This window comes from Orcinus orca, chromosome 8 (genome assembly GCF_937001465.1).
Source record: "Orcinus orca chromosome 8, mOrcOrc1.1, whole genome shotgun sequence".
Lineage (NCBI taxonomy): Eukaryota > Metazoa > Chordata > Mammalia > Artiodactyla > Delphinidae > Orcinus > Orcinus orca.
In genome coordinates, this window is record NC_064566.1 from 32,336,110 (window position 1) to 32,349,848 (window position 13,739).

General features: G+C 35.8%; 1 protein-coding gene and 1 long non-coding RNA gene across 3 annotated transcripts in view; one reads left to right on the forward strand and one right to left on the reverse strand.

Moving 5' to 3' along the window:
* The window catches only part of LOC125965190 (uncharacterized), a 259,474-nt gene that overhangs the window by 50,319 nt on the left and 195,416 nt on the right, over positions 1 to 13,739 (forward strand). The gene's annotated exons all lie outside the window — the stretch shown is intronic.
* The window catches only part of LUZP2 (leucine zipper protein 2), a 450,167-nt gene that overhangs the window by 30,335 nt on the left and 406,093 nt on the right, over positions 1 to 13,739 (reverse strand). The window lies entirely within an intron of this gene.

Genomic DNA, 13,739 nt, shown 5'->3' on the forward strand with positions numbered 1-13,739 from the left:
AATGTAAAAAAAACACTAATTTGAAAAGATATATAGATATATACACCCCTATATTTGTTAACAGCATTATTTATTTACAATAGACAAGATATGGAAACTACCTAAGTGACCATTGACAGATGAATTGATAAAGAAAATGTGGTACATGTATAGTGGAATTTTATTTGGCCATAAAAAACAAATAAACTCTTGCCATTTGAAACAACATGGATGGACCTTGAGGACAATATACTAAGTGAAATAAGTCAGACAAAGAAAGACAAATACCACGTGATCTCTCTTATATGTGGAGTCTAAAAACAAAGAAGCAAAGAAAATAAAAACAAACACGCTTATAGATACAGAGAACAGACGGGTGGTTGCCAGTGGAAGGGGGTGGGATAGGAGAACTGGGTATAGGAAGTTAATTGCAAGGTAACAAATGGTAACTAGATTTATGGTACTGATCACTTTGTAGTATATACACTACATACACTATATACAAAGTATTATGTTTACACCTGAAACTAATATGTTATATACTAATTTTACCTCAATTAACTAAAAGCAAACCAAAAAACCTCTGTTGCCAATGACCTAGTTTTGAGACCTAAGATGGGTTACTAGCCTCCATGAGCCTTAGTTTTCTCACTTATAACATCAGAATGCTGTACCACCTCACAATGTTCATCTTTACTTTAACTGAGAAAACTTATGCAAAGCCCTTAGCAGTAAGTCAGTCACAGAATGAGTGCTCTATAAACTTTGTGTTGTGGTAACGTAAGAAGCAGTGCATATTTAAATGTTCATCCATTTTTGTTAGCATATCTCTAAGATTCTAAGTCATATGTTTTGAGAGAGCGGTTTGGTGCAGTAGACTTGGCATAAGAAACCTGGGTTCATGTTTAAGATCCTTTTTAAGTAAAATGGTTATAGTAAGATCTGCTCTACATATTGTGATGATCTAATAAAACATCTTATGGCAATAGCCATAAAAAACCTTGCAAATTAAATTTCTCACTATCATCATTATTATTATTGAACAATTGGAAACATAAATTGGAATCCATGCAATAGCCTACAAAAGGGAAAAGTTTGCTCTTGGAGTATAATTGATGTGAATAACTTCCTAGGTTAGGTAGCTGCAAACACTCAGGAAATAGTCTTGCTTTCATAAAGTGGAGACCAAAGAGGGCCATAGATGACATGGGAAAGCCTAACATCAGCACTCCAGGGGACTCAAAAACACTGTCTATGATCTCGCGAAATCCTGAATATCAATATGTTTCATACAGTAATGAAAAGCAAGGCTCCTACTTCTAATTTTCTTTGAAACATGTAAATCTAATTCACAGTGCACTGAGGGTAGATCAAGATGAAAAATAATTCTCTGCTCTTTCGTCAGTTCTGGCACAAAGAATATAATCACTTTTAGCAAATATAAAGACAGTATGTTTCCTGTTGCTTTTGGAAATTCTTTTGTGGGAATTCTTTTGATGAATGCTCAAATTATTTTCTGATTGTCAAACTCCATGTGGAATTGTGTGATAGACACTTCTGCAGACATGGACAACAACAATATCTTTTTATACCAAATAAGTCTGAAAATAATAATATTTAGCTTATTCTTATAACAAGCTTTTGAAGAAAATGGTATAATTATTCCCATGTTACTGGTGACAAGTTGGTCTAAAAAGTTGCATCTGTTACACAGCTGATTAGTGGCAGAGTACAAATTCAAATCCAGGCAATTTGCCTTTAATGTCTTTGTTCTTAAACACTAGATATACTACTTGCTATAAATTCAGCATTTAAGTTTATTAGGCTCATTGCTTTATAATGTTAGCTCTATTTCACAAAAGACTAATCATAGTCTTTGGTTCAATTTCTCAACATCTCGCAAATAATTGGCAAAAGCCAGGATTTACAATTGGCCTGTTGAATTCCAAATTCTGTGCATTGGTCTATTGAATTCCAAATTCTGTGCTCTCACACACATGATTCTTGGCACTGGGTATCTGACATTTAGCCACAGATTGCAACACAGGTTTCCAGGACAGTGATGTTAAAGAGAGAAGCTAGCAAATTCAGGGTGCCCACCTAATAGAGCTTGTTAGTGCCTGAAAAGGACCATTGGAAAGAAGCATAAGCCTGCCTCTGAAAAAGCTTGTTTAGCTTCTCTCTACATGCACTATGATGCTATTTAGACAGAACAGATTAGAATGTAACCCTAGTTAGCTTTAGCACACTGCAAATTAGTAAATTCTAGGTGAGTTTAATCCTATAGTAAATTAAATTGACTTGAATACACATAAATTTACTACCCTTCTTTAGAGTTTATTTTTAATTTTACTCTATCATTTTCAGTATAATGATTACTTTTATTTTGCTATATTTTGTTTAAAGCAGCACTTTGTTTCATTGGCTCTCCTGTTTTCTAACTTCATCTCTCTTAAGGAAGTCCTCCTCTGCCCACCAAGATTGGAAAACATTGCAGGACACTAACAGGAGTGTTACAGAGGGAATTTAGAAATTGGAGCTAGCGTGCACGTGAGAGGAGGCGGATAAGGTTTTCCAAGGCATTTGGGACAAAAGGCTTCTCCAGAGTCAGTAAGGACCTAATTTTCACTGGTAAACTGCAGGCCATGGGGTATATCACCGTTTTTGAACTCCCCTCCATAAATCAAAATTTATCCACACCTTCATTCATCACCAACTTATCTCCCCACTCAGAAGTTGGTATGTCCCTACTCCTCTCCATGTCCAACTCTTCACCTTGTGATCATATTTATATTCCTTGATGCTTCTTCTGGAATTTTAAATCCTTATTACATATCTCTAACTTTTGTCTTCATTACCTTTTTTCATTCTTCCCTTTCTCTCTTACTAAAAAAGTACACAATCCCTTGTCATCCTACTAAGGAGCCCCCCTCCCATTTGTCCACTCTCCTCTTCTTCTCAGCTAAGTTCCTTAACAAAATCATCTAGTCTTCCCACCTTCACTTCTTCACAAATTCCTTCAAATTTCATGTCCTTCGCATTTCTCAAATCCACCCCCACCTCCTTTCCCACTGCTGCTGTCTCATGGCTCTTACCAAGAATATTATTCTCCCAATAATTTTGTTTGCTTCTATTAGCTTGTCCTCCTAATCTTTCTCTCTGTTACTACTGGAATTATCTTCTTAAAATTGTAACCTCATCAGGTTTCCCTTGTTAAAAATCTTCTAGTAGTTTCCCAGTTACTGAAAGATATATAATTAAATGAATGAATAATTTCCAGAGAGGAAAAAAGTATTGTCAACAAAATGATCATAGCAAGTTGATTAAATTCCATATAGATGTCCTTTTCTTCTGCAAGAGTTATAAGGAAATATCTCTTATAGATTTTTCTTTTTTTTTTTTTTAGGATTAAGATTTTAGTGCATCTAAAGAGACAAAAGAAAGGTTAGATGAGAATATCTAGTGTTAAAGAAAAAATGTCCCTTGGCTTGATAATCAATGGAGGGGATACTGGGATCTGTCTTACTTATGAACAGCCAACTGGTGATGAGTTGTTGGGTTGAAGGCACCACGAAAGTCATTACTATTTGATGAGCATTCAAGAAATTGTAATGAAAATATAGGAAAAGAAAATGGAACAAGTCATCCGTTGGTTCTTCTACCATTTCTGCCGCGGAACCCAGCCACTCAGGCAGCCAGAGGAGTGGCAGTGGTCCAGCCACCCAGCACACGAAGGCCCCCAGTGCATCCAGCAGGAGCCCTCTTCACCAGGAAGCCCAAGAGGAAGGTCTGGTCTGTCAAAGGGAGTGGTGATCAAGCATCGCAAGAGGAGAGTGTTGATGGTGTCATTTAACCTTCTAATGCAAAAGTGTAGATGCAGCCAAAAAAGGTGGCTGGAACGGATGAATCGTCACCAAAAAAAAGTGCAAAAAAAAGGTAAAGAGGCTCAAGTGGCTAATCACGATAATAAAGAATATTTAGCTGCAGAAAACAGAGAAACTAAATAGGAGAGTCCATCTCCTCTGATGAAGCAGGGAGAAAGACGCCAAGTCTGATTAATAGCATGTATACCATATCATGTCAGTGGTTCCTGTCTCCCTTCTTGGACAATCCAAGAGAATATTTTTATCAATTATTTTTTAAATGCAAGTTTTTTAGTAGCTCTAGAAACATTTTTAAGAAGGAGGGAATCTCACCTTATCACATTTTTTTTAAGTGTAAATGCTTTGTTTTTAAGAGGTGAAATTATTTGCTGGTGTTGTTGGTGGTGGTGGTGGTGGTGATGTTTTTATTTGTTTGTTTTGGTACAACCAGAAAAGAGCAGCATATTGAATACGGGAGGTTTTGATTGTCTTGAGTATTAGTTTAACATCCATAGGTGGGGCAGTAGTTTTTATATCCTATAATACTCAGCATACTAAATGACAATTTGGAGTCACAGTTGTGCATTGAATATGTTTTGAACATTTAAAATTACTTCTATTCTCATGTTTTTTAGTATAGTTGTTTCCTAAAGAAAACTGCTCTTTGATCTTGGCTCTTCCTGTCAGACTTACATGTACTCTGTAACATCTATGGTAGTGGTAGTCCAATTTCCCTAGTAACTTTGTTAATGTGCTATGAAAGATTGAAAATTTGAGTCTGTAGTGTATATTATATTAAACTGTAAATTAGTGAGAGTTACGATATAACAGTGTATCAACATTTGAAGATATTGGTACTTGATATACTCTTAAGAAAAATTTGCATACACATTTCAGGCCAGAAAGTCACTGGAATAACTGTTTAAAAAAGGATTACAACTACATGCCTTTTAAAATTTTGTTACAAACATTAAGAAATGTGTATAACCGTTAAAATCTCAATTATAAAAGAAAAAAAAGGAAAATGGAAACTGGTGGTCATTCTTAACATAAAAGATATTCAGTAGTGTTTTCTCTGAATATCAATATGTCTTCCTAGACTTATGTAAATTAACATTTCTACCAAAAATGTTTTATTCTCATTTTATTTCGGAAGGATTAAATGAATTATATCATTTGCTAACATATGTCTTTAAAAGAAGTTCATAGAGGTATCCAACTAATCAATTTCTATAAGTAATATTCTTATTATACATGTACCAAGGATGAAGAATAAATGAAAATCTGGTTTCAGACCATTCCAGCGTGCAAATATGCACACCAATAATAGAAAGAAAGCATCAAAGGGCCCTTGTTGCTTCAATTTTTATATTTACTAGATTAAATATATATCATAATTTACAACGTTAGCTGAAAATATTTATATGCATATATAATATGTATGTTTATATAGTAACATGTGAAATATTATATAATTTTAACTTAGACTTAACTTCCTTGCCACATATATGCCATATCTGCTGGGAAGTAATTAAGCAAGCAATTATGACCTCCTAGGACCAAAAATGAAACCCAAACAAAATTTCTTAGATGTGATGTTATATTTTATACAAATGTTTTAGACTCGTGTTTTCATCTTTATTCTCACAATAATCCTGGACATACAAAGATATAAAACATATATTTTTAGCATGGAAAGAACACAAACTGGTTGGTGTTATAGATAACTAAATGGTTAGCTAAGGACAGAGAGCTGATAGAGAAACAGATCTGTCTAAAATTGAAAACCTTTAGGCTCGTTGGGAAATCTCTTCTAGAAGCAGGAAAGTGGAGGAAAAGGGCAGCCTTACTTCTTCGATTCCTTTCCTACTCCTAGAGTAAGGATTTTAATAGTTTCCAACTTTGGCTGTAAATATAAATAATCTGGGAGCTTTAAATAATCCCCCAAACTAGCCTGTACTTCTGCTGAATTATATTAAAATGTAAGTATTGACATCAGATGTAAATGATGCTTCCAATGATTAAAAAAAATGCAGCCTAGGTTGAGACCCTTTGGTCTATGATGATTTCAGGTGCACTGTTTTGAGAGTCCTTAGAAATTACTTTGCAACAGATTTTTGGCAGAAAAAGTGAAATACAAATCCACCTTGCTCTAAACCTCCGGGAACCAAGCAGAATGCAATTTTCACTTGGATGCCTTCAAGCTCCTGAATAGGGCCACTGTTGCCTGCTGCCCTAAAATGACTTTGGCATTTCTACCAAACTGGAAAAAAAAAAAAAAAAATTAGCAAATCATCCTTGTCCAATTAAGTTGATGCCATGGTTGTGACCTTTACCAATGTCAACTGCAGCTAAATCCAAGGCAGTGAGTTGCATGGAAAGAAAAACAAAGATAGATAGAAGATGGTGGCTGCCTGGGGTGGGAATGAAATAATGAGCTTTCGTAACACAATTTCATCATTTTTTAAATCTACACTACTTTTCTGAATTGCTTCTCATTTCTGCTCTCTTTCAATTTTCTCCTTTCTTTACAGCATTTACAATTGTGATCACTGACATTAAATGTATTGTGAGGATTCATCCATACTTTTATGCTAAAAAAGCTGTAGTTGTACTTATCTGAATAAATGTGTTCTTACATCTGCACAATAGTTTTTGTTTTAATTAATATCCTACCAGAAACCTTCTTTAAATCTTCTCAAAGTGTTATCCTCATCTCCAGATACAGTACTTATGAATTCATATACTTATTGACTGTTTCTCAGTGTCAGACACTACTACATATGCTAAATGCTATATGTTAATTTTCTTATTTAATCTTCCCAACAGTTCTGTAAGGTTGGTGCTGTTATTGTCTTCATTTTATACATATGGAAGCTTAGTCTCAGAGAAGTTGAGTTGATCAAGATTTCAAAATTAGAAAGTTGTAGAAAAAATATGTTTAGTCTGACTAGTGAATCTTATCTCTCTAGTGAATCTTACCTCTCTCTCTAAATTAATTTTCCTTGTATTTATATTCATTATACACAATTTCTTGGATGTAAATGAAAAGCACAGCCTAATTACATAGGCAGAAGTCCCTCTGGGCCCTCAAGAGTCTTGGCTGGAACACTTGGGACAGAAACACAAGCCTTTTCTATTTTTATAGTTCCCTGCCCTGATGTGATGATTGGTGAGTTTCAGCCCAGGAAGCAGATGGCCCCGTGGTGGGAGGGGAGAACAACTCAGCCATCTCCCTAAGCCATAAGACCTGTGGGAGCCTGGTGCAGGCAGCAGCCACATCCTCTCTCCTGAGGCCCCTGTCCCAGTAGAGGGACCAAGGCAGGGAGGAGCAGAGACCCAGCCAGCTAAGCTTAGGTTCCTCTGCATCCTGTCCTGCAGAGATACCAGCCCTGAGGGGGAAGAGGAGAGAGGAAGGGAGGAGCCTGGCAACTGGCTTTGTCCAGCATTTTTCTCATCTTGTTTAATCCTCCCAGTAAATATGAGCAGTAAATATCATCACACTGGTGTATAGAGTGAATCCTAGCTCTTAAACCCTCTACCATGCAGCTGTAAACACCAACAACATTGCTGTATTAATAATTCATAGTTTTCACCTAAAAGGGTAGACCTCTCAGTAATACATTTCCTGTTCTTCCCCTTACATTTATATAATTTCTAAGTTATATAAAGTCACATTTAATATTTTATAATAAAGTGAATATAATTAAGTAAAACAGTACAATGGATATATAAAAATTATTAGTTTTCCAGAATGTGCCATTAATTGAACAAGATTTTTTAATTAGTTTCCCTTTTCTGGACACTTACTATGCATTTAGCTCTACTACACAAACAGTACAAGTCAAAGATAAATTAATATGTTGATCAAGTATTATTTGTATATTATCAATGATGCCCAGTAGGCCCATCTTAAAGGCTTAACACACACACACACACACACACACACACACACACACACACAGGAGCATGTCATTCACTGACTCTGGGGGTTAGGAGGACCTTGATTTGTAGTGTTTGCCAATTTCTATAGTATAAATACTACCAACTTCAATCTACCAAGGTGATATCAATGAACATGAAGGTAGACAGAGATACCAGTAGAATACCATTATATGGTATTTCCACTACATGGATCCCAAAGACATAATATCTTCAAGACATAGAATCTTCAGAGATAATAGCATGATATAGTATATTTGATATTTACATTTGCTTTTAGTATGATTTCCTTAATTTTAAGTGTATATAATTAATATTTAATAGTAACTTTAAGAGCTGACTAGTACAAATTCTGAAAATGTAACAGCTAGCTTTTATAAGTGTGTATGAGCCATCTCCAGCAGACCACTGGAGTATTCACCATTCTAAATATATACAATGACATGCATATTCTGCTTTTTTGTACTGGTAAAACAAGCAGGGAAAAGTCATGGTTCTCAGCTCAAATATACAATAAAGAGTAACTCAAAAAAAGATAACGGGAAGGGGTACACTTTTACCATAAGCATTTCATCTATTATACTATACATAAAACCATTTAAATTATTCCTCTTGTCTGGTGTCCTTTGTGGTCCTCATATCTTTTTATTCTACATTGTCTCATCAGGAAATTTAATCTATTTCCAACATTTAGTTGCTGTCTATGGTGATGATGCCAAATCCTTTACCCCCACTCAGATATTGTCCCTGAGTTCCAGATTTAAATGTATAAACACCTATTGGATATGGACACTTGATTGTGTGAAAGGTGTCTAATACTTAGCGTGTTGTAAAACAAACCAATTTGGGTTCTGCCTAAAAAAGCTCCTCTTGTCTTTTGTATTCACGGCGAACGAATGTAAACACTGAGCGTTATTCTTGATTTTCTCTCTTCATGCATCTCACTTAATCACTAGGTCACTGCAGTTCTATGCCTCAATTACATTTGGAATCCCATTTCCACTTCTGCACCATAGATCAGGTCACTGTCATCTGCCTGGATCAGTGAAATTGTCAGTGGTTTGCTTGTTTCTACTCCAGTTAGAGTCATTTTATACAAAATAATTAAATCAGACCTCCTAGCTCATATCTTTGCTCTTTACCTCTCCATTGGAACAGTATTTTATACATAATAAAATATATAATCTTATAACAAAGACATCATCTCATGTGCATTTGGATCCAGGTATCTCCTTAGTCTTTATCTTTAATCAAAGCTATTTGGAATATGGAAATCCGAATACAAACTATGTGACAGACAAGGGATTAGTCTTCAACATTTACAAACAGCTTTTGCCGCTTAATATCACCAAAACAAACAACCCAGTCAAAAAAAAAGACCTAAATAGACATTTCTCCAAAGAAGACATACAGATGGCCAAGAGGCACATGAAAAGATGTTCAACATTGCTAATTATTAGAGAAATGCAAATGAAAACTATTGATACAATGAGATATCACCTTACACCAGTCAGAATGGCTATCGTCAAAAAATCCACACTGGAGAGGGTGTGGAGAGAAGGGAACCCTCCTACACTGTTGGTGGGAATGTAAATTGGTGCAGCCACCATGGAGAACAGTATGGAGGGTCCTTAAGAAACTAAAAATAGCACTACCATAAGATCCTACAATCCCACTCCTGGGCATATACCTGGAGAAAAACATGGTCTGAAACGATACACGCACCCCAATGTTCATTGCAGTGCTGTTACAATAGCAAAGACATGGAAGAAACCTAAATGTCCATCAATAGAAGAATGGATAAAGAAGATGTGGTACATATATATAATAAAATATTACTCAGCCATTAAAAAGAATGAAATAATGCCATTTGCAGCAACATGGATGGACCTAGAAATTGTCATACTGAGTGAAGTAAGTCAGACAGTGAAAGAGAAATAGCATATGATATTGCTAATATGCAGAATCTTTAAAAAATGATACAAATGAACTTATTTACAAAATAGAAACAGATTCACAGACTTAGAGAATGAACTTATGGTTACCGGGGGGGAGCATGGTGGGGGAAGGATAGTTATGGAGTTTGGGATTGAGATGTACGCACTGCTATGTTTAAAATGGATAAGCAACAAGGACCTACTGTATAGCACAGGGAACTCTGCTCAATATTAACATTGTTAATCAACCGTACACCATATAAAAATGAAAATTAAAATAAAAAGTTAAAAAAAAAACAAATACAAAAAAATGTCCTGATCTACTACATACCCTTTGCATATTTTCCTTGTTTTCTCTTTACAGAAAATTAGGCTACAATTTCCAAGAGGTCAGGGTTGTGTCCTTTCAAGTTTGTGTCTCCAGTGATGAGCATAGTCCTTACATACAGATGGAAAACAATTTAGCTGAATACTTGGCACTTAATGAGCAATCAATATTTATTTTCTAACTTCTAAGGAAAATGTCCAATGAGAAGATGGACACTGATGTGGATTGAATGTGTCCTCCAAAATCTTATGTTGAAGCCCTGACCTCCAGTGTAATGGTATTGGGAGATGGGGCCTTCTGGAGGTAATTAGATTAAGTCATGAAGGTAGGGCCCTCATGGTGGGATTAGTTCCCTTATAAAGAAGAGAGAGATAGAGATCCATCTTTCTTTCTGTGCAAACACTCCTAGAGAAGACCATATGAGCACACAGCTAGAAGGCAGCTGTTTACAATCCAGGAAGAGGGCCCTCATAAAGAAATGAACAAGGCAGCACCCTGATCTTGGGCTTCACAGCCTCCAAAACTGTGAGAAATGAAGGTATGTTGTTGAAGTCACCTAGTCCATCACATTTTGTTACAGCAACCTGAGCTGACTAAAACAGAAATGCAGCAAGTGACGTTTCAAATGAATTCTCTGGCAACGTTGCTTTGGATACTCAATAACGTAGAGCAAATCCATGAGCTAAGCACAGCCATCTCCCTTAAGGGGAGAGAAGTATGCAGCCATCACTGTATTCAAGGTATGACCAAGAGCCATGCAGAATAAACACTGTGCTCTTAGAACACTGAGAATAGAAAAAATAATTCTAACTAGGAGGGCAAGAAAAAATTCACTTGAATCATAAAGTAGGCATGACAGCAATGGAGAATGCAGTGAAGGAAAGGAGGCTGAAAAACCTGATTGAGTTTCCTCAGCAGAAACTTAAGCTGTAGGACTAAAAGATTATGTAGCAGACATGCTCTAGAATTTAAAAAAAAATTACCAACATGTAAATTATTTTTTAAGTTTTCATCAATAAATTCTCATAATATTGAACTGCCTACCTAATGAAATTTGTGACTTTTAAAATCCACAGTGAATATATATATAATTTATATGTATACATGTGTATGTACATATGTATTCATATACACACACATGCATGATGCAATAAAAAAATCTGTCTGCATTATCCAATCTTCTGGAAGAGAAAATCAAAATAAAATGTCATTTTGGGGGCTATATTGCTTTTTTCCAAATGTAGGTTGAAAATTGCTTACTTGGATGTGTTTCACAGATTTCAGGAAAAACCATTCAAATACCCCTCTCCTTTCAAAGAAGAGGTGAAAATTTTAAAGAAATGTAGATGAGAATAGCCATATATCATGGAAAATAAGAAAAACTATGATTTGTAATGCTCATGTCATAATGCTCTGAAATAGGCATTGAGGAAACTGAGTCACAGAGAGGTTAAGTGATGTACTCACACACACTCCCAGTCAGCTCCCAGTTAGGTACATAATATCACTGTGGCTATAACTGGCCAACTCTGAAGACTTAGCAGTTAAATGTCCTCATTTAAAAGTTATGTTTTTGGTATTCAGAGAAAAATTGTTTCATGACTGAAAAGTTTGCTTCTTTTACATACACCCTTATCACATTTTATTATTCAGGATTTTTCAAATATTATCTGTGAGGTGCCTGCATAGAGATTCAAAACCCAAGTATACATAAAATATAATTTCCACCACTATCGAAAAGATAGACTATGAGCAAAACATAAATGCCAGAGAAGCTTTTAATGCTAATCTGTAAAATGAAATGCTCTACAGTACATCAACTTAGATTTATTGAACTCTATCTTAAATATTTTGGATTTCTATTATTATTTTTTGAAAAATGAGCAATCTCTAAGACACGTGCATCTAAATGCTTCCTGTGTTTTCCTGTGATAAGCCAAGAGAAATAATAAATATTTATTATTTATCTCAATGACAGGACATATGTTTATTAATAGTAAATCAGTTAAAGTAACAATCAGTAATTTCCTCTACACATTCAGGGTCATAAAGAGCCCAGTTTTACTAATGGGCTTAAATAAATATATTTTGAGCTGGAGACAAGTGTAATGTGCCCATAAAATGACAAAGCTGCTTTTCCCAAAGTCACTGGACTTAATAAGGGTGAATCTTTGCTCCTCCCTTAGACTAACATGAAGTGGAGGCAGTATGTGGCTTCCTGGCAGGTGGGGGAGATTGTGTGGGTAGCTGTGCATTCAACCAATGACCCGTTTCAATAAATTTACCCAGGATTTTTCCTAAACATAAATAAAATACATTATTAATGCAACTTTCTTCCCTAAGTTTGGTTGAATTAAAAAAATACTGTAGACCTAGAGTTTTCAAAGGAGGTTCAGAAAGATATAAAGGAGAAAAATATTGGCCTAAAATTTTTTGAGATCCTTCAGGACGTAATAAAAACCAAGAGAATAATATGAAATGGAAATACATATTTTAAAATGATTTTGACAGAAAAATGAGATTATACAGATTAATGTGTCATCGAGAAATCGACGAGTTACAGACAAAAACAGAACATTAGAAAATTTATTTTGTTTTACTTAACTTAGACTCTTCATCCTGAAAATAGTATTTCCCTAATCTACAATTTGTCCATATCCCCTTTCATCCAAATGTAAGGAATCACAGAAACAAGCAGTAAGAAAGCCCCAGATGTAATGCATCATTAGGTACTTGTAACAGTGGTTCTCAGGGTTTTTTGCCCACCCTCCCCCAGTCCACTGGAGATTTGCTTTAGAAGTTGGACTGGTATCTATAACATTTATTTTAATAGCAAGTGATCCTGAGGCACGTAATAAGAGAACCATCACTTTCAAGTATACTGCCTGAAACTAACTCCTTCCTGCAATAACTATTTCAGTTTACCAAGATTTATTTAAATGTAGAGCCTGCAGATTGAAGGTTCTGATGATTGAAACAAAAGCAGAACTGAAGGCTTCCCTGGTGGCGCAGTGCTTGAGAGTCCGCCTGCCGATGCAGGGGACACGGGTTCGTGCCCCGGTCCAGGAAGATCCCACACGCAGCGGAGCGTGCTGGGCCCGTGAGCCATGGCCGCTGAGCCTGCGCGTCCGGAGCCTGTGCTCCGCAACGGGAGAGGCCACAGCAGTGAGAGGCCCGCATACCGTAAACAAACAAACAAACAATAAAACAAGAGCAGAACTGAAAGGCCTCCTTTGTCCTGTCTAAAGTAGGGTGGTGGTAGGGATTTGCAAGGAAGATTTGCTTAAGTCAGTTGATCTCAAAATCCCCTAAGGAGCTCTTAAAAACTAATGATGACTGGAACCAAACCAGAAAGAAGTTGTTTTAACAGGTCCAGGGTGAGTCCCAAGTATTAGGATTTTTTTTAAAGACACATCCCAAGTGATTCTAATGTACAGGCAATGTTGAGAACTACAGACTTAATTTCTGAAAAACGTATCCACTTTTGTAAGGATTGTGGTTATACCTTAGGAGAAAGTATTTTCCATATTAGACCTCTGGTGTATACTGGAATGTAATACAAGATATTTTCTTTTAACTATTGTAAAATAGTAATAATAATAATCCTGCCTAAGAAACAGCTGACTTTCTACTAAAGAAAAGTTGTTTTCCAACATTCTCCAAGTGACTATGAAGACTTTACAAACTGGG